The sequence below is a fragment of the Brassica napus genome, chromosome A8, assembly GCF_020379485.1.
Source record: "Brassica napus cultivar Da-Ae chromosome A8, Da-Ae, whole genome shotgun sequence".
Lineage (NCBI taxonomy): Eukaryota > Viridiplantae > Streptophyta > Magnoliopsida > Brassicales > Brassicaceae > Brassica > Brassica napus.
The window spans coordinates 12,235,382-12,247,630 of NC_063441.1; the positions used below are offsets into that span (position 1 = coordinate 12,235,382).

General features: G+C 35.4%; 1 long non-coding RNA gene and 2 pseudogenes across 1 annotated transcript; 2 read left to right on the forward strand and 1 right to left on the reverse strand.

Annotated features, from left to right (window-relative positions):
- Positions 1 to 1,348: 1,348 nt before the first annotated feature.
- LOC125577350 lies at positions 1,349 to 3,533 on the forward strand. The gene is made up of 3 exons (XR_007315789.1): positions 1,349 to 2,639; positions 2,992 to 3,130; positions 3,217 to 3,533. It is a non-coding gene; the product is annotated as an uncharacterized LOC125577350 (long non-coding RNA).
- Positions 3,534 to 6,197: 2,664 nt separating this feature from the next.
- On the forward strand, positions 6,198 to 10,941 carry LOC125575295 (annotated as a pseudogene).
- A 750-nt stretch (positions 10,942 to 11,691) lies between these two features.
- Positions 11,692 to 12,126, reverse strand: LOC125577351 (annotated as a pseudogene).
- Positions 12,127 to 12,249: the final 123 nt, after the last annotated feature.

The window sequence follows — 12,249 nt, forward strand, 5'->3', positions numbered from 1 at the left end:
TAGCTAATCCCTTCATCGGGGTTTTAAAGGAAACACCAAAGGTCCCCTTCCCTTAACCATTTGTTTTTTATTTATTTATTTTTAATATATTTCTATTTTTAATAACTGACAATCCCTGAAATAGTTTTTCGTCTCAAACTCAGATCCGCCAAATTATTTTATTTATACTCGTTTTTGATACCGTACCCGATGTTAAACTTCAGATTGTAAAATCAAGATTCACATCATTTATTTCATGAAAAGAATAGTTTAGTTTAATGCTCCGAATGGTAACTGCGGTTTGAGCGGTGCGGAACAAGCGGTTCAACTGCGGTACGGTTTTAACAGTTATAAAAACATACAGATATGTGGCATATGTATAGATTTTTTGTGACTGTTAACTGCGGGGCGGTGCGGTCGTAAACATTCGAAACCTAAAAGAAGATGTTTGTGTTCTTCACATGTGCATTGCTGCTTTAGGTTGTTAACGCATTAATAATAGTTTTCTTACTGCTTCACAAAATTGGTCTATTTTTACTACTCGCCCAAGCTTTCTACTCGGAACCATGTATTTGGATATTACAAGGTTTCGTGCATAAAAAACATGTACATTATTTTGTATAATACAGTATTTGTTTCTATATATAACAAAAAAAAGAAATTTAAATAGCCGTTTTTTAACAACGAACGGCTATTGTATAAATAGCCGTTACATATTGTATAAATAGCCGTTACATTCAGTTTTCTGTTATATAAATAGGCACTACATATTTATGGGATATATCTAGATTATTATTTATTTTACAAAATCTCCTATATATTAAAAAAAGAAGCATTACAACATTTTATCTATGACATGTATCATCAGTAGAATGATTTTTAAAGTCTCTAAAGAAATATGTTGGTCCACTAAACATATATTATATACTTATCATTAAACTAACCATAAAATTAATCAACAATCTACAATTATTATTTATTTTACAAAATCCCATATATATTAAAAAGAAATATTACAACATTTTAGCAATGACACATGTCATCACTAGAATGTTTCTTAAAGTCTCTAGAAAATTATGTTGGTCAACTAAACATATAATATACTTCTCACTAAACTAACCATGGAATTAATTAACAATCTACAATTATTATTTTTCCTTCTTTTCTTAAATAAAAGCTATAGAATTACCAAAAGTGAATAAAATATACACAAGTAATGCTTTTAATAATGAAGATTTGATAACAATTTACATATCTTCCATTGTTTTTAATGTTATATTATTAAAATAAATTAAACAACCATATTAACCATATAATAAAATTTTAGATTTTTCGTATATGTTATATTTTGAATTTTTTAAAACGACTATAAATTACAAAAAATGTTAAAAGACTCACAATGAAAATTTTATGATCTATAGATTAAATTTTTTGTTATAATAAAATACAAATGATCAAAAAATCATATGTGTAAAAATAACATTTAATAGATATTCAGATTAATATATATATATCCCCTATATATATTAAAAGATAAGCATTACAACATTTTAGCTATGACACGTGGCATCACTAAAATGCTTCTTAAAATCTCTAGAGAAATATGTTGGTCAACTAAATCTCTAAACACGTGTCATCACAAAAATGGTTCTTAAAATTTCATGAAAAGAATAATTTAATTTAAAAGATGTTTGTGTTCTTCACTTATCCATTGCTCTTTTGGGTTGTTAACACATTAATAGCTTATTTGACCAACAAAAAACACATTTATAGCTTTTTTTACTGATTTCACAAAATTGGTGTATTTTTCCTATTTGCCCAGGCTTTCGACTGGGAACCATGTATTTGGATATTACTGAATAAAAAAATTATGTTGACAAAAAAACATTAATAGTTTTCATAAAACTGTTCATGCATAGAAAACATTTACATGGTTTTATATAATACATTATTTGTTTCTATATATAACAATAAAGATTTTAAATAGCCGTTACATATTTGTATAAATAGCCGTTACATATTTGTATAAATAGCCGTTACTTGTATAAATAGACGTTAATCAATATTTTATTATATAAAGAAAAGATTTTTTCTCATGTGAAGCTGTCACGTCATCAATTTGGATGCTCACAGCGCGGCACCTGCCCAATTTGTAAAAACTCACCGTTTCATTTAATTTAATATCCAATTGATGTGGGCTTCGTTATGAAGTTTGGACCTTATGTTTGGATGAAATATCCAGCCGGCTAGCCCGATAGAAGTTAACCATAATTCTCTCTTTACGCGTCGCATAAAAGGCTATTCCTCATCTCTGCTCTTTGTTCGATCCCATCCTCTGAACTTCTTCTTCATCAACCCAACCGCTCCCAGTAAATCGCTTTAAATCCCTTCTTAAATCCATCAACCACGATGTAGCCTTGAATGCGAGCTTTTCTTCTTTGGGTCAGTATAAAAATATTAGTCTTCCTCATCTCAAAACCATCTTCTCAATTCCTTATAACAATGGAAACTTCTTTAGTATAAGGGGTAACTCATATGTATTACTTGCCGATCGTTCTTTTTCCACCGTGGAAGTGTGTCTGTTCAGATTTTGGGAAGCAAGAAACCTGAAACTCTGTAACGAGATGTTGGGTGTATACATGCTCCTCGTCAAAGCTAAGGTTATTCCGTTCTTTAAGCCATAATCATCGTAGTTTTGTAACATATGATGGCTTATAAACTTCAGATTATCAAACTTATACTGGCACAGATTGAATAATAAACTCTCCACTTCATTTTGATTTGTGTTTATCAAAAAATTGATTTTTTGTATTTCTCTTTCCTCTTTACAGGATCTTTTTATGAATAGTACTACAGATTGTTTTCGATCGTGTATGTCTTATTTAACACAAACCACATGGAGAAAATGGGGGTTTCTCTTTTAATATTGATAAGTAGAAGCTTATCAAGAGAAACCATAGTTTTTTTTTCTGTTAAGAAAATTGGTTTATTAAATCATCTTTGTTTCAACAGGACAGTGGAAGTTTGATCATGATTACTAAAACTTCTTTAAAGTCTACTCCATCAATGATTGGCTCTTTTACTTAAAGAGTTTGACTCGGTTTCTCATATTTTGTCTCTGCTTTCCAATAAACTAGACAATGCTCTTCAGGTATTTTGAGCATCCATTAATACAATCTAAGATCATGATTGTTCATTCTTCCATGATTGATGATACATTGCGTTCTGTGAATTCAGGGAGGAATTAGGCAATTAGCTATGCCACCCACATTATCTGAGATACTCTACTCAAAATCAAAGAAGAAGAACAACAACAACAAGAAGAAGACGAAGAGAGTGAAGTGAAAAAGAGGAAACACGAGTCTGATGCAGAGCTTAAAGAAGTTTCATCATATGGAGATATGAAGAGACTAAAAGAGAGTAAAATCATGAACATGGCTACAAACGTGAACTATCATTCTTAAAAGTCTGTTTTTTTTTCCTTTTTCTAAGTACAAAGATTCAATTTTTCTAGATTATGATATCAATGGCAGTGGAAGCGAATTTGCTTGCAAGATAGCTCAAATCCACACACAAAAAACAACATGATTTTCATCCAAGAGCGTTGTAGATTGCTTGGGTCGGAGAAAAGAAATCAACGACTCAAATATGAAGATCGAAAAAGTCTTTGAAACTCAGGCTATGGCAGTAAGGACATGTAATCACCTGGTTATGTGTTTTGGAGGGATAAAGAGAGGTTATCAAAAATGTGACTGTAGAAGGTTCTCATGTCTTTTGTCTTCGTCTTGAAAGTTGGTGGAGCTATTATTCACTGTCAAGATATTCTGCCATGCAAAGGAATTATATGAATCAGAAAATTTAGTGGAGTTCAATATAAGGTTGATTATTGTGATTTGTGAAGCATCTACATTGATGATATGATCTACAAAGTATAGATAGGACTGGAGATGTAGATAGAGACTTATCAATCAACTACAAAAAGATCACCAGAAAATGTTAATTTCTTTTAAGAGCACCATAAAGAATATATAATGATAATGTCTCGAGAAGTCCATTGGTATACATACCACCATTATACTTGATACACCTCCAACCTTGGATCTTTAAATTTGATACAAAAACTCACCAAGAAGTCCCTGCATTAGGAAACAAATACCTCTTTAAGTTTAAAATAATTCTGCCATAGAATTGGTTATTTATCAAAACTTAAACAGTCTCTTGGATAAAGAACGATAATGAACATCCACAGAGCTCTCATGTAATTTTGGTTGGTCTAGGATCCAAAATAATCCTTTGTACGTTAAATCACAAGAGTGGTAAGCAAAATGGATATCCCAACACATATTCCATCAAATCTTGAGAACGGTTACCAGTCCAAAGATGTCTAGGTTTTCAAAAGTGGATTACATGAACTTAAAATAATAATCATCTTGAAACACGAATGCAAAAATACAATGGAAAAATATTATGGGGAGACGACCAAACAATTATTTACTTAGAAGAAAGGAGAAAAACAATAATTTCTAAAATAAATTTTAAAATACGTAGATAAAATTATTGTAAAAAATTATGAACCTTAATGGTATTTTTAGTTAAAAGTAAAATAAAAGTTTATAATAATTTGTGTTATTAATTTATATACTCGCCCCCCCCCCTCCACGACGGGTTTACCCTAATTAATAAATATGTGAGAGGTGTTGTATGAATGAAGAACCCATTAATCATGTTCTTTTTCTGTGTCCTCATGCTCTTGCAACTTGGAAATGCTCTGGTCTTCTGCTACATGACATTCAATCTGCTGAGTTGGAACAAAACATTGCCACCTTATTCACTCTTCTTAAAAGGCAAGATACTGCTACTCAAATCTGCAAACTTTCTTTATGGGTGATTTGGTATATTTGGAAATCCAGAAACAAGGTTTTATTTTCTAAATGAAATGTACATCCTATGGAAAATGCTCGACTTGCACTTGACGAAAATGATGAATAGAATAGTAATTTTGTATCAGCGAAATTAAATGCTCCACGTCTTGTTAGGTGGTCACAGTGGGAATCTCCGCCTGCAAATTGATTAAAATGGAACTTTGATAGTAGTAACAGACATAAAGAAAATACTGTTGGGATTGGATGGATTGTCCGAAAAGAATGTGGAGTGTTTCTGAAATCAGGAATGATCAAACTAGTAAACGTAATGTCTCCTTTACAAGCATACACACTTACGTTTCTTCATGTTCTGTAACATGTTTGGATTAATGGATAGAGACAGATATGGTTTGAAGGTGATAGTTCAGATCACTTGATCGAATCATCAACACTGTGGTATTAGAGCATATTCAATTAGGTAATATGATATCTTATATGATATTTGCCGTTGGATGTCCTTGTTAACTAATTATTCGATGGGAACTGTTAATAGAAAACGGAATATGGCAGCGGATGTTCTTTCTAAACGTATCACAAACGAGAAAAATAATGTTTTAATATTTCATACACCACCTATATGGTTGGTAGATTATTTATATTGGCCGCATACAATTTGATTATAGGGGCATATCTAGATTATTATTTATTTTACAAAATTCAGTAATATTGTATCAAATTTTCAGATAAATGAAAGTGAACATGTACACAGAAAAAAAAATACAATAAACATCACTGGCGACATTAGATTCGAACGTTTAAACTAGATTTTCAATAATAACAAAACTTAACTCATTTGTATTATCTTAATATATAAAGACCACAAAATGAAAACAAAACTTAGTTCATTTGTATTATTCAGTAATCAAAATCGAATCTTTTCTGAACAAAAGTAAAATTAAAAGTTTAAATTGCAAGGGATAACAAACATGTACCCGGTAGAGTTAAGCATCAAGCTATTGGCTGTGCATCCCTGGGTTCGATTCGCTAGCGCTGACTAGCTCCGGATCAGCGGTGACTACGAGTTGCGGAAAGCTCATAAGAGCGACTACCGGCTGCGGAACATCCCTCCCTGTTTAAAAAAAAATAATAACAAACAGAATTTCGATAAACAAGTAAGATGTGATGGGCCGATGGGCCCATTCGTTGCCTTGACTTCTTCAAATTGCAAGAAAAGCTAATCCGATCCAAACAATAATCAAACTAAGTCCAACGAACCGGAACCGACTTACTAATTAACCGAATTGTACCAAACCGATCCGAAAATAGAATCGCAGCTAAATAAATATCTTCTCTTCTCCAGTGCTCTCTCACTTTGCATCGCCGCCATCGCCGAACATGACCGTCGTATCAACCACCGTCCCACACGTTAACAGCGTCGTTCCGAACGGAGACGCTTTCAACGGTAACGTTATCCCTTCCTCGAAGAAATCGCGTGAGAGCGACCGTCGCCGCCGCAGGCGGAAGCAGAAGAAGAACAACAAAGCATCTCGTGCCGATGCAGAAGAAGCGGACGTTTCTGGTGCTTCTGATTCCAAGGAGAACGCAGATCCGCAGCCACAGGTAGGCTTCGTGTTAACTTTCTCCCACTCGATTCATGGGATTGGAGATTTTCTAGGGTTTGTGATTTTTTTAGCTGATCTTTGTTTGTATCTGAGCAGGTTGAGATTGAGTATGTTCCAGAGCAGCCTGAACTCGAGGATGGTTTTAGCGATGAGTTTAAGCAAATCTTTGAGAAGTTCAGTTTCAAGGAACTTGTTGCCTCTGAGGTAGGACTCTTTTCTTTTGTCTCTTTAGCTCGCCAGTGCTTAGATTTTTAACGAACCGTGTTTGTTTTACTAGGACGACGCTAAGAAGGATGAATCTGAGGAGAATAAAGATGTGAAAAAGAAGGTTAATTCAGATTCAGAGGACGAGGAAGATCAGGGCAATGAACAAAAGAAAAGGGTATCTCTAACAAGCAGAAAAAGGTATAATCTTTACTTGATCTTATCTTGATAGGCGCATGTTTTGTAAGATTCCTAAAATCCTGATTTTTTTGTTTTCTCAGCTTGAACGGAGGATGAAGATTGCTGAGCTGAAGCAGGTGTCCGCTAGGCCTGATGTTGTTGAGGTAATGATGCATTTATATTTTGAAGCTTTTTCCTATCTTTTCTTCTCTCTGTTGTTGGTACCCGCCTAGTGCTGGTTTTGCTATCCTTTAGCCTCTTGTGTCTTCGTCTCTCATTCTTAGTAACATCTCAAATTTTCTTTATTCATGACTTTACATTCATACTCTGCTGTTTCATCATTGAAATATATATTTACTGTTGATAGGATGCGTGAGTCAGTTTTTTGTGTGTGTTTGTATACTTCTATACCGTAACCGATCTACATTCTATAATCTTGTTGTAATGATGTACCCCTTGTACATTTAATGTTATGATTATCCTTAGCTTAGAATTTAATGTTTACATGTTATGGTCTCAGTTGCATGGCATCCCATATTTTTCTTAGGGAAAATCATGTTCTTTGTGTATCCCTCTATAGCTGTTTTGGATGCTTATTTATTTCTAACTTCTGTGTTAATGTTTTCAGGTCTGGGACGCTACTTCAGCAGACCCAAAGTTGTTGGTGTTTTTAAAGTCGTATCGGAATACTGTTCCTGTTCCAAGACATTGGTCCCAGAAGAGAAAATATTTGCAGGTTTGTGATATTTCAAGTAATAGTTCTGTAGCTAGTTATATGTTTCTGTGATTTGTGGGTGTGGCACATAGGGGAATTGTATGTATATCAACAGGGATAGCACTCGTCATGCAAATTAAGTTTCCTTATACATATATATGTGCCTCTTGCAGGAGAACGTCTGTGATAAGTGATAACCATGGAGCCTGGACTTGTAGGTGTAACTGAAGAGGACTCTTGATTTTTTTTTTCTATGCATGAAATATTAGGTGTTTATGTTTTGGAGACGTTTGATAATTCTCTGGGAAAGCGTTTTGTTTATCAATTGGGTGGGATTTTCCCTGTCTGAAACTTAACTTTCTGTTTTCGTGTGCATTTTAGTGATCTTCCTGTTAGATGCATCTGGCTTTGTAGTACTATTAGGATTCAGTCACGTTTCTTTGCGTTGAATGCTATTATTATATTGCTTGCTCTCTCTTCTTTAGTTGGTGGCGTCTAAGTGTGGCTTCAATTTTGCAGGGAAAGCGTGGTATAGAGAAGGCGCCATTTCATCTTCCTGATTTCATTGCTGCAACCGGAATTCAAAAAATTAGACAGGTATCTTATCACCGCATGATTTTACTCTTTTATTGATCTGCATTATAACGATTTTAAGCATCTCCCTATTTCCCTTCTACTTTGCATATATAAAAATGAATATGAAACTTAAGCTTTTGTCTAGGCAGTGGCTTCACTTTTTATCCACTCGCTAGATTTCTGGATGCGAATGGCCATTTCTTCTGTGCTTTTGACGAATTCTCTTTCTTCTCAGTCTCAGTTATACAATCTAGTCGTTCTTATTTGTTGCCGTATAAAATTTCAAAATCTAAGTTATTCTCTATCATTTTTGTTGGATTTGTTTAGGTGGAAGTCGCTAAATGCTTCTACTAGCTATAGCTAATTTTTATTGGTTCTTGTGCAGGCTTACATTGAGAAAGAAGACGGTAAAAAGTTGAAGCAGAAGCAACGGGAGCGAATGCAACCAAAGATGGGGAAGATGGACATTGACTACCAGGTTTGCCTCAATAACTACTCGTGTTTAGTCTGCATATGTTGATGTATGTTCTTTAACTGATAAGGGAAGATATACCTTCGTATCTCAGGTTCTCCATGATGCATTTTTCAAATACCAAACAAAGCCTAAGCTGTCAGCTCTTGGGGATTTATATTTTGAAGGGAAAGAATTTGAGGTATTTCCTCGTGACATATTTTACCTCTATTATGATTTATTACACTACTTGCTACTTGTGTTTATTGCGTTGTGTACATGAATCTAATTGCACTCATTTGGGAAATAGGTAAAACTGAGGGAAACGAAACCAGGGACATTGTCGCATGGCTTAAAAGAAGCTCTTGGTATGGGAGAAGGCGCACCTCCCCCGTGGCTAATTAATATGCAGGTAAGTTTTCTGTGACTTGTCTTTGTGATTATTCTGATTGAAATGTAATTGATTTTTCTCTGAAACCTCCTTCTCCGACAGAGATATGGACCTCCCCCTTCGTACCCACATCTTAAAATTCCTGGTCTTAATGCTCCTATTCCACAAGGAGCTAGCTTTGGTTATCATGCGGGTGGCTGGGGAAAACCTCCAGTTGATGAGGTAACTTTGTTTCTTATTTATCTGGGTCCTTCTTTTAATTTACTTTTCCATGCCATTCACTAACACTTTTTGTTGCCCATGGTTTGTGTTATTTAGTTTGGGCGTCCATTGTATGGAGATGTCTTTGGCGTCCAGCAGCAAGATCAGCCTAACTATGAGGTGGCTTTTTTAACATCCCTCTGTTCTGTTTTAAAACTCTATATTTATACGTGGAAGGAAGCCAGCATAAGTGGAACACCTAAGCTTCCTATTGAACTAATTCAAAATCTTCAAATTTTGTGGTACTTATTGATGGGTTGTTTTTATCGTGATATTAGGATGAGCCTATTGATAAGAGCAAGCACTGGGGTGATTTGGAGGAGGAAGAAGAAGAAGAGGAGGAGGAGGAAGAAGAGGAACAAGAAGAGGAGATGGATGAAGAGGAACTAGAGGACGGCATGGAATCGGTTGATACGATGTCAAGGTATTGTATTGCCTTAAACGATGTGGTGTATTTGTATTTTGTTTGCTTATCATATAACAGAAGTATGAAACTGAATGATTTTCCCCCTTTTTCAGCACTCCCACTGGCATTGAGACTCCGGATGCAATTGAACTTCGTAAGGAGCAGAGAAAGGAACCCGATAGGGCTCTATATCAGGTGGGAAATCTACTTTTGATTGATAGGTTCACTTTTATCAACCACCTTTCGGTGGATATTCTCTTATTTTGATGTCAAGGATATTTCACAGTTAACGCTTTTTTGGTTGGTTCCTTAATGCTTGTTATTTATTTATTTGTGAAGGTACTTGAAGAAAAGGGAGAGAGTGTTGCTCCTGGAACTTTGCTGGCACCCACACACACATACGTTATTAAAACTGGTACTCAAGACAAGCCGGGAGCCAAAAGGGTAAGCAATCGATGCCAAATACTTATTTGATAGCAAGCAATTCACTGTTGGTTAGAAATAAGGCTTGATTTTGAAATAATTTTTGATTTTGGTCAAAAGGTCGTTTAAGTTTAGTAATCTCCGAGTCTTGTGTGTGTTTAGAGAATTGCCAGCAACATTTAGTTATGTTGTATCTCTGATGCTTTGTTGTGTTAGCTTTATGACAAGTAGCTAATTTATGCAATTTGTGTCTATTATGATCAGGTTGATTTGCTGAAAGGACAAAAGACAGATCGTGTGGACGTCAGCTTACAGCCAGAAGAGTTGGACGCCCTGGAGAATGTGTTGCCTGCCAAGTAAGTACTTGTTTTTATTGTAATCTCGACATATGACTTTATAAGATGAATAATAGTGTTCTAAACTTTGCATCGTGTGATTTTGGAAGGTATGAGGAAGCAAGAGAAGAGGAGAAACTACGCAATAAGCCAGAGGACTTCAGTGACATGGTTGCTGAGGTAATTAAATGACTTTCGAGATATACTATTGATTAACCTTTTCTTTTAGTCTGTGTATATAATATAACTTGGTGGAATGGTTACAGAATTCGAAGAAAAGGAAGCGTGATAAGGAAGGCAAGAAAAAGAAGGATTTCAAGTTTTGAGGAAGCTGCTTCTTATTCATGGAAGAACCACCATGAACTCTGGATTCTAGACCTGAGAGATATTTATTTTCCTGAGAATGTGTTTGCTTTACGTAACGTTGAGAGAAGAGCTGAGGTAGAAAACCTTGAGTTTTAAGAACCTAAATGCTGTGGATTCTAGACTTGTAATGTGTTTCCTGAAGTTCAGAAAAAAATACTACTTTAGACAAATTCAAAGCCAAAGCCTGAAAAAACTTGCATAACAAAAAGTAATAAAACTGAAAGAAACTAAAAGTAGGGATCGTCCATAGATCATAATACATTGTTTGTTTCTTTCTTTTTGACATTGGGGAGCTAAACTGAACCATAAAGGCAACACTGGTTACTTAATTTGGAAGCGTAACATGTACTGATGGTGTTCATGATGTTACAATCCCTGTCTACGAAGATCATGATGAAGCCATAACAAACAACCTTAAAACTATAACATTGAGCGATGGTAACTTTAAAACTATAACATTGAGCGATGGTAATGGTCTTTGTTCTTAGGGCATCATTATTGGTGTCCTTTAAGTTGGGTCCTTAAGCGTAGGGTTCCTTAGCTTTTAACTAAAAAAGCTAAAGAACGGCTCTTAAATAAGGGACTTCGTTTTTAGTTAAAAGTTAAGGGATCCTACGCTTAAGGGTCTCAACCTAAGGGATACCAATAATGATGCCCTTATGTAATTCGTTGGAAATCTCAATGCGACCAAAATCATTATAATAAGGTCAAATCGTAAGAAAACTCGTGACCTCTCTCATATAACAAACACAGATTGAGAAAACCGCCAGTTTCCTCATTTATTCATCATCACAAACCATATATCATGCATATAAAAGCTACTACAACCGAATCCAGACAAAAGGTTCCTTATGATCATCAACTACAACATAGGCAATATATAATCATTGTAATGACTACATATTATAAAAGATGTGATCTTTTTATTTTAACAATAAGCAATACATTTCTTCTTACAATCCATAGTGCATCCACCACCACCTCCTCCACCGCCGTATCCTTTCCCTGAGCGGCTAAAAGAGCTGAAACACTTAGCCGGACACCTCAGCTTCTTGCCGTTACAAGGACCTTTCACTCTACAAGTCACCGTTGGCCTCACCACACCTCCCTTTCCAAACCCACCGCTCGGACCACCGTACCCTCCGCGTATCCACCGCCCACTCCGGCCCGGGAACCCGTTTCCGAATCCGGGTATCCGTCAAATCCAGGTACACCCCCGAATCCTGAACCATCGTTTCCGCTCTGTGACGAGCTGAGTGAGTTGCAGAGACGAAGACGATGAGGAGAGAAGGGAAGCTAAAATGATCGGTTTTGTAAACATGTTTGTTATCTTGGTTAAAGTGGGTTTGGTGAGAAAGTTGGATTGAATATATAAAAGATAAGAGCATTAAAATAGGAGGAAGAATGAAATACAGTTAGGCATTGAGTTCGTGGAGTTTAGGTGTGAAGATCACTTTAATGGCCCGCACTTCCCTCAG